Below are 10642 nucleotides of genomic sequence, written 5' to 3'. Positions count from 1 at the left end.
ATTCATTTGGTGTATCCTTGAATAAACTCATAACCAACTAAGTGATCCTCTACCACATTTCTAATATGCAAATTACAATTAGCGCATTTTTGGCAAGGACATAATATTTCATTGCATTGGGAAGCCCGTTCCAATGCATTAACAAGAAAATCATTCACTCCGCGAATAAACTCATCGGTGGATCTTCGGAGACCCATCCAACTTTTATCTCCATTATCCATTGAATATTAAATCCCCTATGGGTCACAAATGCAAATCATAAAAATTAAGATCTAAATAACAAATTTCAGGAATTACTGAAGATACATAATTATTTCACATAATCTAAAGCTTTCTCTACTGCACAAAAAAAAAAGAGATGCAAACTATGATAATGATAGTAATAGCAAGACCAACTAATGTGCTAAAGTAGCATATATAAGTATCAAATGCAATACAACTAATATCAATACCAGATGCTGTAACAAACTTGTGATATCGAAAAGTTTTATTAGAATTTTATCCTCTACAATTCCTCTACTATAATCTACTAGGGTGAAGTAGGTGAATATAGAACTAGCATAGCACATAAAGGCATTTACTGTATAAATTGTTTGACCATCTACTGTGTAAATTTTGTAACTAATTTTCTTGGTAAAAAATTAACATATGTCACCCTATTCGCACATTAATCTGGTGAATGGCCTAAAATGAAAAGTCATAACAAAGATTCCATCAAGTATTTTTAGAACAAATCTTTGAACTAACAGAAAAGTAAACTATTTGATATTTTAATAAAGCACTAACAAAATGAATTCACCCACACATTAAATAGAAAACATAAAGAACAAACAAGCAAACTAACAACTACTTAAAGGGGAAACCTATCTATTAATTAAACCTCTATTTTTTTGGGACCAACAGATATCTCTACTCTGTCTCTCATGAATTATAAGGTATTTATCATTACAACTCTTTACTCTTATGATACAAATTATAATTTTCTTTTAAGAATTTATTTAAGTATGAAATAGGCTGGAACAGTGAGTGGGAAAACTGGAGCTGAGAATGTGATGGATTGGAGTGCTAACACTGCTTATAAGACCTTAGAAGGTATTCTTTTAATCCAGTATGATTTAGCATGCATCTTCTTTATCTGGCATTTGCTTTCCTATGATAGTAAATATGTTCATTTGTTTAGAGCATTCTGAATACAATAACAGAAAGGAACTTGCTTCATTGTTTTTACATAATACTGGATAGAGCAGTGGATATAAAAGATTCATATACCAACGCCAATTGACTTGAGATTACAACTTGGTAACAGAGCTCTTTGACTCCATTGACTTGTTAACAAAGCTCTTTATACAAACGAACAGAAAATCACTAAAATCAGCACCTAAACAGATCCAATTACACGCTGAAGATAACAAAATATAGAGATGAATTGAACATAAAGACTACAATCATGCAATAAACTATGTAGCTTCATCCTTTATGGAAAACACATTGTTAGTCAGGATGTAAAACGAATAGGAAGAAAGAACATTGCAGTAACATGATTTAATATTCACATGAAGAGTTATGTAACAAATACACTTTGCAACACTGTGATTAAAACTGTTGCACTGATTTCGCTAGAAATGATTCTAACCCACTGGTGGTCAGATTCCTGGTTCTGTCATCTTCCATATTAACTCGATCATTTCACGTAAGTAGATTTCAATAAATAGGTGCTAAATTCATCACTGAAACCAAATCACACTTAAACTTTTCATTGAAACATGCTACCAGAATCAGAAATCAACAGAGGAAAGAGTCCAAACTAGTCCGACAACTAAGCATGTAGAACTCACAGATTTATGCAAAAAATGGACAACTTGTTTACCTTGAAAATGGTAATTACAACTAAATTTTATTTTGTGGTTCTAAAAATACGTGATTTATTTTAATGCTAGTAGTTAGGCGATAGATGCTAAGTGTGAGTTAGAAAAGTGAGATAAGAGCTTGAAGACAGAGTGTAATGCAAACCGAATGGCTGTGAATCGGGGCCTCGAGCTAGCCTAACCTGAGCCTCGAGGGAATGGTCGATGACGAACTAACAGTTCTGGGAGCCTTGATGGTGGCTCTTTATGATCAATGATGAGTAATAAATGAAGAAACAATCAATGAAACACAATAAATGTAAGCAATAAATCAAAGGAAAGATAATGGAGAATTTTTAAGTTAGAGAGCAGAGAATGTTCTTGTTCTTGTACTGAATATCATATGCGCAAGAAATGACAAGGTTCCCCTTTATATAGGAGGGGGAACCCCAACATAGTGCAGGGGCATTTTTTACAAAGATATGCGGCTGGTACAGCCATTTATTACAAAGATATGCAGCTGGTACAACCATTTAATGTCATGGTACGGACTTGTACTATTCTTGTAGACCTGGTCAGCTCTAACCACGTGCTTTAGGAATTTCCCGCTTGTCCAACATAGCCACCGGTTTGCTCTGCCCCGAGGTCGAGCATAGGGAACCCTCGGGGTCGAACCTCGAGCAGTTCCTCGAACCTTCTGGAGATGGGCTATGGAGCGTTACAATGATCATAAAATCGGACTCCCCGATTTTAGACGTATACAGATAGTCCCCGCGTTTCTTAGAGTAAAAATGATAAGAAACGGCCTTGAACTCTTGCCTCTTTGATATTTCCATCATGACATCAGCCTATCAGAGCATTAAATGACGTGACTCAAAGGCTGCGCAGAGGTCGTTGTCAGCACGATCACCGAGAAGCCCACGAAACGTTATTGGTTTGACTTTTTCGCTTCTCAAACATTGCCCAAACGGCTTCTATAAATACCTCAACTGTTTATCATTCACACTTTTACAATATCTTCAAGTTTTCAAAGCAAAGTTCACTACCTTCTGCATTTATCCCTTCTCTGTGCTTGCCTCTTCATTTTCTTCCTTAGAAACTTTATTATAGTTATGGCTAAAACTTCCAAAACGGTACCTCAGAAAGAGGGTACCACTTCTTCATCATGTACGTCTAAGGGCAAACCAAAAATACCTCAAAGCATTGAGCAATGTACCCCTGGCCACTTCGATACGGTTTTCGATTTTACCATTGAAAATCCCCCTTCTACACCGGGCCGATGCGAGCCCGTGTCTCGGTACATCAGTGTGGTGACCAACGTGATGAAAGTAAAGATAGACTGCTGATGGAGGGAGGCAGTGCAAGTAGAGAACCCTAAAGCTGAGGAAAGCATAGTAGAACATAAAGCGGGCTTCCTCAGAGTATACACATACCCCTTTACTCTGGGCCCCGTAGATTCTTCTTCACCGTCGATAGATCTGGTGATTCTTGACTTTTTTCACAAGTATCGAGTGACACTCGGTCAGATCTATCCTTCTTTTTGGAGGATTGTTTACATGCTTAGATATTTCTCCAACCGTGTCGAGGGAATGACCTTTACCCTCGATCACTTGGTCAGATTGTATAGCCCCCGTCTCTTCCGAGGTTTAATCAAGCTTCACCCTCGATCTGCCAAGACATTCTTTGCGAGCATTGATGAAGACAAAGAACGGGGATGGATGAGCCGGTTTGTCAGAGTAAGAACCTCAGACATCATCCTCGCTGATTGGATGCCATTCCCGGAGGAATGGAACATGAAGCGTAAGTGTCCCTACCTCGAGTGCATTTTGTTCCTGCTTCTTCCCCTTCTGAAATGATCTTCTTTTCATTATCTAGCCACCGTTTGGTACCCCGGCGCAGTTCAGGACCTTCCGGGATGGATCAAACAATTAGACTCTGCTTTTCCTTATAGCGAGGGCGTTTGGCGTGATTTTGCCAAAATGCGGTGGCAGGCCAGAAACCACGGTATGCTTTTGTTGTTGTTATTACCAAGTTCCTTATGAGTATTCTTCGTGGCGGTAAGTCTAACACATCATGCCTATGCATGCCTCGGGGAAGGTGTGTCGATAAGACCGGTCCTCCTGGTAAAGAAGAAACCTCGAAACTCGACATGGGTAAGAAGAGGAAGAAGGAGGCATCGACCGAGTCTCCAGAAGCGAAGAAACCCAAGGTTCGCAAGCCTAAGACCAATGCAACGGTCTTGACTTCGACTTCTGCGGCAAGTCTCCATGAAGATGATGATGACGGCGACCGCCCTTTGGTACATAGGGTGAGACGGAGTGCTGATGCTCCACAAGCTATTGGTCGAAAGGCCGCCGAATTGGGGGTGGCCGATGTGGACCAAACTCATGCTGAAGAGACCCTCGAGGAGGGTTTGGGTGCAGTCCCCGAGCCCCAAGTTGGACATGGTACAGTCCGTGCCGGCAAATCCTCAGCTGGTGATTTCGAAGGGCCCGAATTTGAAATTTTTCGGGATCGAGAAGAAACCCTTAGAGAAATTGATACCGTTGGCGGTTTTGAGTTGGGCCCTTCATTTTTTCCGGGGGAAATAAGGGATGCCCAGAACACGGGCGCTGCCGATGTGGGGGCCTCTCAGGGAGAGGATGATATGTTCAAAGACTACTTCATTAGTGTTGACGTGGACACAAAACCTCGATGCCCCTTTCACTCTCGTGGAGGCCGAGAGGCTTCAAAAGCAGGTGATATTCTTGACATACCATTTGCGCTTCAAAATTTTTTACCCGTGCCTTTCTAACTTCTCTACTTTGTTGTAGGTCAAGAAGCCATATGACCACGCCTTTTCCAAGCTTCAAGATGAGCTTTCATGCCGTGTGGAGGGGCTCGAGAAGCTCACCTCGGAGCTAAGCGAGTCGGAGGCTTCCTCTGCCCAAAAGGAAGAGGAGTTGAGTGAGCTTCGGGCGAGTCTGGAGAGAGTGCAGTAGGAACGGGCTAGCTTTGCTGAGCAGGTAACACGACATTCATGAGTTCATCATTTTAATCTTATAACTTGAAGCTCACTATCTAGATTCGCTTTTGCAGATTGGGCAAAAGAATGCCCTGGTGGGGCGGCTTCAGGAAGAGGTTGCAGCCAAGGATACGGAAATCCTCGAGCTGCGGAGGTAGAATGAGGCCGTGGCCTCAGAGAAAGACCTTTTGAAGGGAGAGTTGGCCTCGACCCAGGATCTTCTTCGAAGTGCTCAGAAGGAGGCCACTGCATTATCTGTGGCCAAGTCTGAGGCTGATGAAAAAACGTCTTCATACAAGACAGATGCCGCTACTGCAAACGATCTAGCCAGAGAGATATTTGAGAAGGCCGAGCAGAAGCTGGCTCGGGCCATTGCTCGTGCTCATTTGCAGTCAAGGAGGCAGGCCTTCGAGGAAGCAAGTGCTGAAGGTGTCGATCTCTCTACTGAGATCGAGAAAGCTAGGGCCTTGGAGGAAGAATCAGCTCCTTCAACTCTTTCGGATGAGGGTTCCGGAAGTGATTCAGATAGTAGCGAGGGTGAAGAGTAGACTCGCATCGCCATCTCTGCTTCTTCTTTTCTTTCTTTTTGTATATGGATTCCTCGGGGGGGGGGGGGGGGGGCTTTGTAAAGACACCCTCTGTAAATTTATTTTTGGGAATGTAAAAAGATTTCTCTGCTTCAAGTCTTCAAATTTTATTTTTCAATGCTTATGCAAAGTAAACCTTTGAATTTTCATGTCGGCTCTTTGGAGATAGCTCTTTAGAACCCATACTTGTGATAACAGAGATCCTCAAGATCGGGCACCATCTTGAGGCTCGATCGATGCGGAGATCACGATAGTTCTCGAGCGCTGTATGATAGTGTCATTCGTATGACATGACCGCGAAATGACCGGGGTGGTCCCACCAGTACACTTCCCCAAAAGTGGTAATGACATGTTCAGAATTAATTAACCTTCAGAGTAGGCGAACAGTCGCCGCTTTCTCTATATATGTATCTGCTGTCCCCTTATTTGAGGCTTCTACCACTTTGTGCAACTATACTTTTTATAGAGCTCTCGTTCCTTGCGTCAGTTCTTTTACCATTTTAATTCAAATCTTTCGCCTAAGTTTTCATCTCCCTTCCCTTGCTTCTCCATAGTTATGGCTGCTACGCCCAAATCTGTTCACCAAGAAGAGGAGAGTTCCGCCTCCATTTCCCGCCCGGTTGGTGGTACACCGCCGGCATCCGGTGAGCTAACCTCGAGATGCTTTGTCTCTAGGAGGGACTTTACGTTAGAGAGACCTCCCGATGTTTAGAGCCATTGGGAGCATGCGTCAAGGGTCATCTCATCAATAAGAGAGGAACACCTCGAGGCAGTTAGGAGAGACTACGGATGGGAGAAAAGGCGGTACTGCAGGTATCTTCCCCGGAAGAGAGCATCATGGCTTATGTAGAGGGGTTTTTGAACGTATACATGTACCCCTTTACACTGGGGCCTCTCGATAGAGTCGTGCTCGAGTTTTGTAGAAGATATCGGGTTACCCTGGCACAGGTTTGACCCATCGTTTTGGAGAATAGTGTTGATGATAAGGTTCTTTGCAGACAAAGCCGGGCTCGAGTTCACCCTCAGCCATCTCAGTAGATTGTATCGGTCCTTACATTATCGAGGTCTGATTATTCTACGACGTCAATCCACCCAGCCCTTTGTTGCCAGTAATGAATAAGACGGGGACCGAGGGTGGATGAGTCAATTTGTCCGAGTGCGGACTGTTGACATTATTCCCGCAGAGTTCCTACCATTCCCTGAGAAATGGAATTTCACACGTAAGTGGTACACTTGTGCTTTTATCATATTTTTTCATAGTGGAGGCAGATTTCGTAACGATGTTTTCTTTCCCTTTCCGCAGCAATCCTGTGGTTGCCATACGAGGTCCCCGATCTAGCGGATTGGACTCGAAAATTGGCAGCTTGCTCGACCTACGTTGAGCGTAAGTGGCGAGATTCATCGAAAGGTAGATGGGAGGAAAAACACCACGGTGAGTACCGTATGGTTCTTTTCTTTAAGAAATATTTCCCCCTGTGTTTCCTCACTTCTTTACTGCAGGCGTTGGAGAATTTTCTGAAGTGAGACCATGCTCCCTCGGAGAGGAGGGAGGATCATCGGCTTCAAGGCCGAAGAGCGATAAGGAATCCTCGGCGGGCGAGGAGATTTATTGTGAGGCAGGGTCTGCCCGGAGGCGAACGGGAGATGCGATTGTTGAGGTAGATCATGTACCTAGCGGCCATCGTGTAGATGTTGGTGCAACAGGAGGGAGTGGCCAAACATCGATGGCTCAAGCCGAGAGGCCTCCCGGGATAGCTGAGCCTGCAATACCCGAGATTCCTGGCCTCGGAGGAGTGGCTCCTCCTTTGCCACCATCTTCTTCTCCCGTCGAAGGTACTTTGAGTGATGTTGATGTTCTGACGCCGTCGTCTTCTCCCGTCGAAGGTACTTCAAGGGATGCAGATGTTCTGTCGCGGTCGTCTTCTCCCGTCGAAGGTACTTGGAGGTATGCACATGTTCTGCCGCTGTCGTCTTCTCTCGTCGAAGGTACTTCGAGGGATGCAAATGTTCTACCGCTGTCGTCTTCTCCCGTCGATGGTACTTTGAGGGATGTTCGAGGCCAGAGGCGCCTAAGTCAAGCGGGGTCTCGAGCGATCATATCCCCGCTGAGAGCGGTTCGACTGGGGCCGATGAGATCAGGCCAGTAGATACACGCTCAACGTTTGAGGAGGCTCAGCAGCTCTGTTCTGTGGTGAGTTCTGGTTCACTTTGTTGGTTTTTCGGTTTTGCATTTTTATTTTCTCACTGAGCTTTTTTTTCATAGGCCTTTGACAAGCTCAAGTCCGAGCTCCTCCGCCGTGAAGCCCGGCTGCGGAAAGCCTTGGACGGGGAGAAATCCCTCAGGCTTCTTTGTGATAAAAGGGCAAAGGAGTTGATATATCTTCGGTATGAGACGAGTCAAAGCCTTGACTACGAAGATCGCCTCGAGGGACAGGTAACCTTTGTTTTGAGGGGATGCACGTTTTCTCTTCTAACCTCGGAGACTAATATTTTGGTGTTTCAGTTGCAGAGCAAGGCGGAGGACCTGGAACGCTTTTGGGGCGAAGTTGGTCAGGCCAAGTACGAGTGTAATAAGCTAAAGGCTCAGATAGATGCCCAAGTTGCAGCCAAGAAGAATGCTTTGGCTAAGGTTTCTACCGTCGAGGTGCAACTCTGGAATGCTCGTGAAAATAGCTCGGTACAGACGAGTAGGATTGTAAGGCTCGAGTATGACCTTTTTGAAGATGAAAGCCGAGGTCGTGGACGCCCGGGCTAAAGGTGAAGAGATTCGAGCTAAGGCTGATAAGATAGTAGCCGTCTATTTAAAAGACGCTGCCGATCCTCGAGCTAAGTTTAGAGGGGCTTCCGATCGGGAGAGCAGAAGCAACGAATATGCCCGATGTAGATCCCCCAGAGGGAAACTCTCAAAGAGATCCACGCTAGAGGCTTCGATCTCTCTGAAGAGATAGAGCGGGCCAAGGCGGATGAACACGACGCCAAGTTCCTCGTATCCGATGCTGAAGATAATGAGAAAGAGGCCGATGGAGCCGTAGTCCATGAGGGGAAAGTAGACTAGGCTTTTCCTTTCTGATTCTGCGTACTATGCTCTTAGAGAACATTGTAAATGAAGCCTTGTATTATTTCACATAGAAAAAGAAGCCTTTCAGTCTTCCTCTTTCATGATTTTCTCGTTGCTTGTGTATGTTTTTCTTTTGTTTTGAATTTTGGCGCTTGTCATGATTAGCCAGATGAATTGAACTTCGAGGAAAAACCCTCAGGTTTTCCAATCGGCCCTGGGGCTTGTTGGGCTAGCCCGTAGGCTCTTACGCATTTGCACTTAGGTGCTGTTTAGTTAACCGTTTCGGGCTTAGTCTTCAAGTCGGGTTTTGGCTCGAGCTCATCGACCCTTAGGTTTTTAAATTTTAAGCTGGCCCTTAGGCTCTTACGCGTTGGCTCGGCACGACCTCTAATACGGGCTGGCACTAGGGCTCTTACGCCTCGGGTCGGTACGACCTCCAATATGGGCTGGCACTTGGGCTCTTATGCCTTGGGTCGGTACGACCTCTAATATGGGCTGGCATTTGGGCTCTTACGCCTTGGGTTGGTACGACCTTTAATATAGGCTGGCGCTTGGGCTCTTATGCCTTGGTTTAGTACGGTCTCTAATATGGCTGGCACTTGGGCTCTTACGCCTTGGGTTGGGACGGCCTTTAATATAGGCTGGCTTCTGTGATTTGTGGCGACGTTTGGCCGTCCCCGAGTCCTTTTAGTTTGGCCGAAGCCTTATGACCATGGTCATTATGCTTGGTTGTAGCCTTTTAGTCCCCGAGTGAGGTATCCTCGGCGTCTATATCGAGGGTATGCCCTTTTAGGGGTCTTACACGATCGAATATATAGCCTTGACTTTAGGATCGGGATTATGCCTTTTGTAAGGTCATATAAATTTGAACATGCCTTACTTGAGGTCTTTCAGATAGGTTACTTGGTACAAGTATAATTCATGCCTTGCTTTAGGTCTTACAGATAGGTTACTTGGTACGAGTATAATTCATGCTTGCTTGAGGTCTTACAGATAGGTTACTTGGTACATATATAATTCATGCCTTACTTGAGGTCTTACAGAAAGGTTACTTGGTACAAGTATAATTCATGCCTTGCTTGAGGTCTTACAGATTTGGTATTGTCTTATGGAGGTATTACACTGTTGATAATGCCTCATGGAGGTCTTACATTTTCTAACATTGCCACGTGGAGGGCTTTCAGGCTCGAGATTGCCCGCTTGGGGTCTTATGGCCTCGGGCTTTTGATAGCTCAATGAGGTGACAGTCGGCGATAGTCCTGTAAGGCCCCGGAAAATTTCGCTTAGTAATTTAGGATTTCGTGATGCCACGTAGGCTAATTACAATATTTTATGTGCTATTAACATGGTGGGCATCAATTGGACTTGGTAAATAAGTGTATAAGTCATATAATAAGTAATGTGGGGTCTAATGCAAGGCCTAAGTCTAAGTCAAGTTAGAAAAGTTCATAATGGGCTAGAATTCCAAATAAGTTTGCACAAGTCCACACTTTGAACGAGCATATCTAAATATGTATAAGGTTTTATGTGATNTTGAACTTCTGTTGCTTCCTTTACTTTATTCGATCTATTTTGTATTAAAGGTTCAAACGTGTCAAAGTCACCCTGTGATCACATACATTCAGTAGGTAATTCTACGGTCAATTTATTATAGCACATCTTAGAGTAATCGTAAAGGTCACCACGAGTTTAGTTTGGGTGATCGCATAGAGATTTAGAATTCAGGAGGGTGAATCGGTTATTCTCAAAATTTTCCCCTGTAGATGTTATGTGAATTGATGATGAAGGGTACGTAAGCGCATTTCCCATTAGGTCGCACTAGGAGTGTGATGTTTCCCCATAGTTGTTCCTCATGAATTTGTGTTTTCATATATCTATGTCTAAGAAGGTAGGTGGAGATCATTTGTGTATCACCCTGGTGTAAATTATTGAAGGTGAATGTTAATGGATAGTTAGCTTATGCGAGGTATCTAGCTATCATCCTTGCTAGATAAGTTTGGAGGTTGGGGTTGTTTCCGTGAATATGTTATGGAATAGCCTATAAGTATAAGAGGCCACATTGAAGGCAGAGAGTATTGTGGAAATAAGGTATTTTCTCTTGATTGTATAGCAGTTGGTTTCGATTTGAAAAGTACCTTCTAGGTGTTAT

The sequence above is a fragment of the Nicotiana attenuata genome, unplaced genomic scaffold, assembly GCF_001879085.1.
Source record: "Nicotiana attenuata strain UT unplaced genomic scaffold, NIATTr2, whole genome shotgun sequence".
Classification (NCBI taxonomy): domain Eukaryota; kingdom Viridiplantae; phylum Streptophyta; class Magnoliopsida; order Solanales; family Solanaceae; genus Nicotiana; species Nicotiana attenuata.
The sequence above is the reverse complement of the archived record's forward strand: the minus strand, read 5'-3'. Positions refer to the sequence as shown.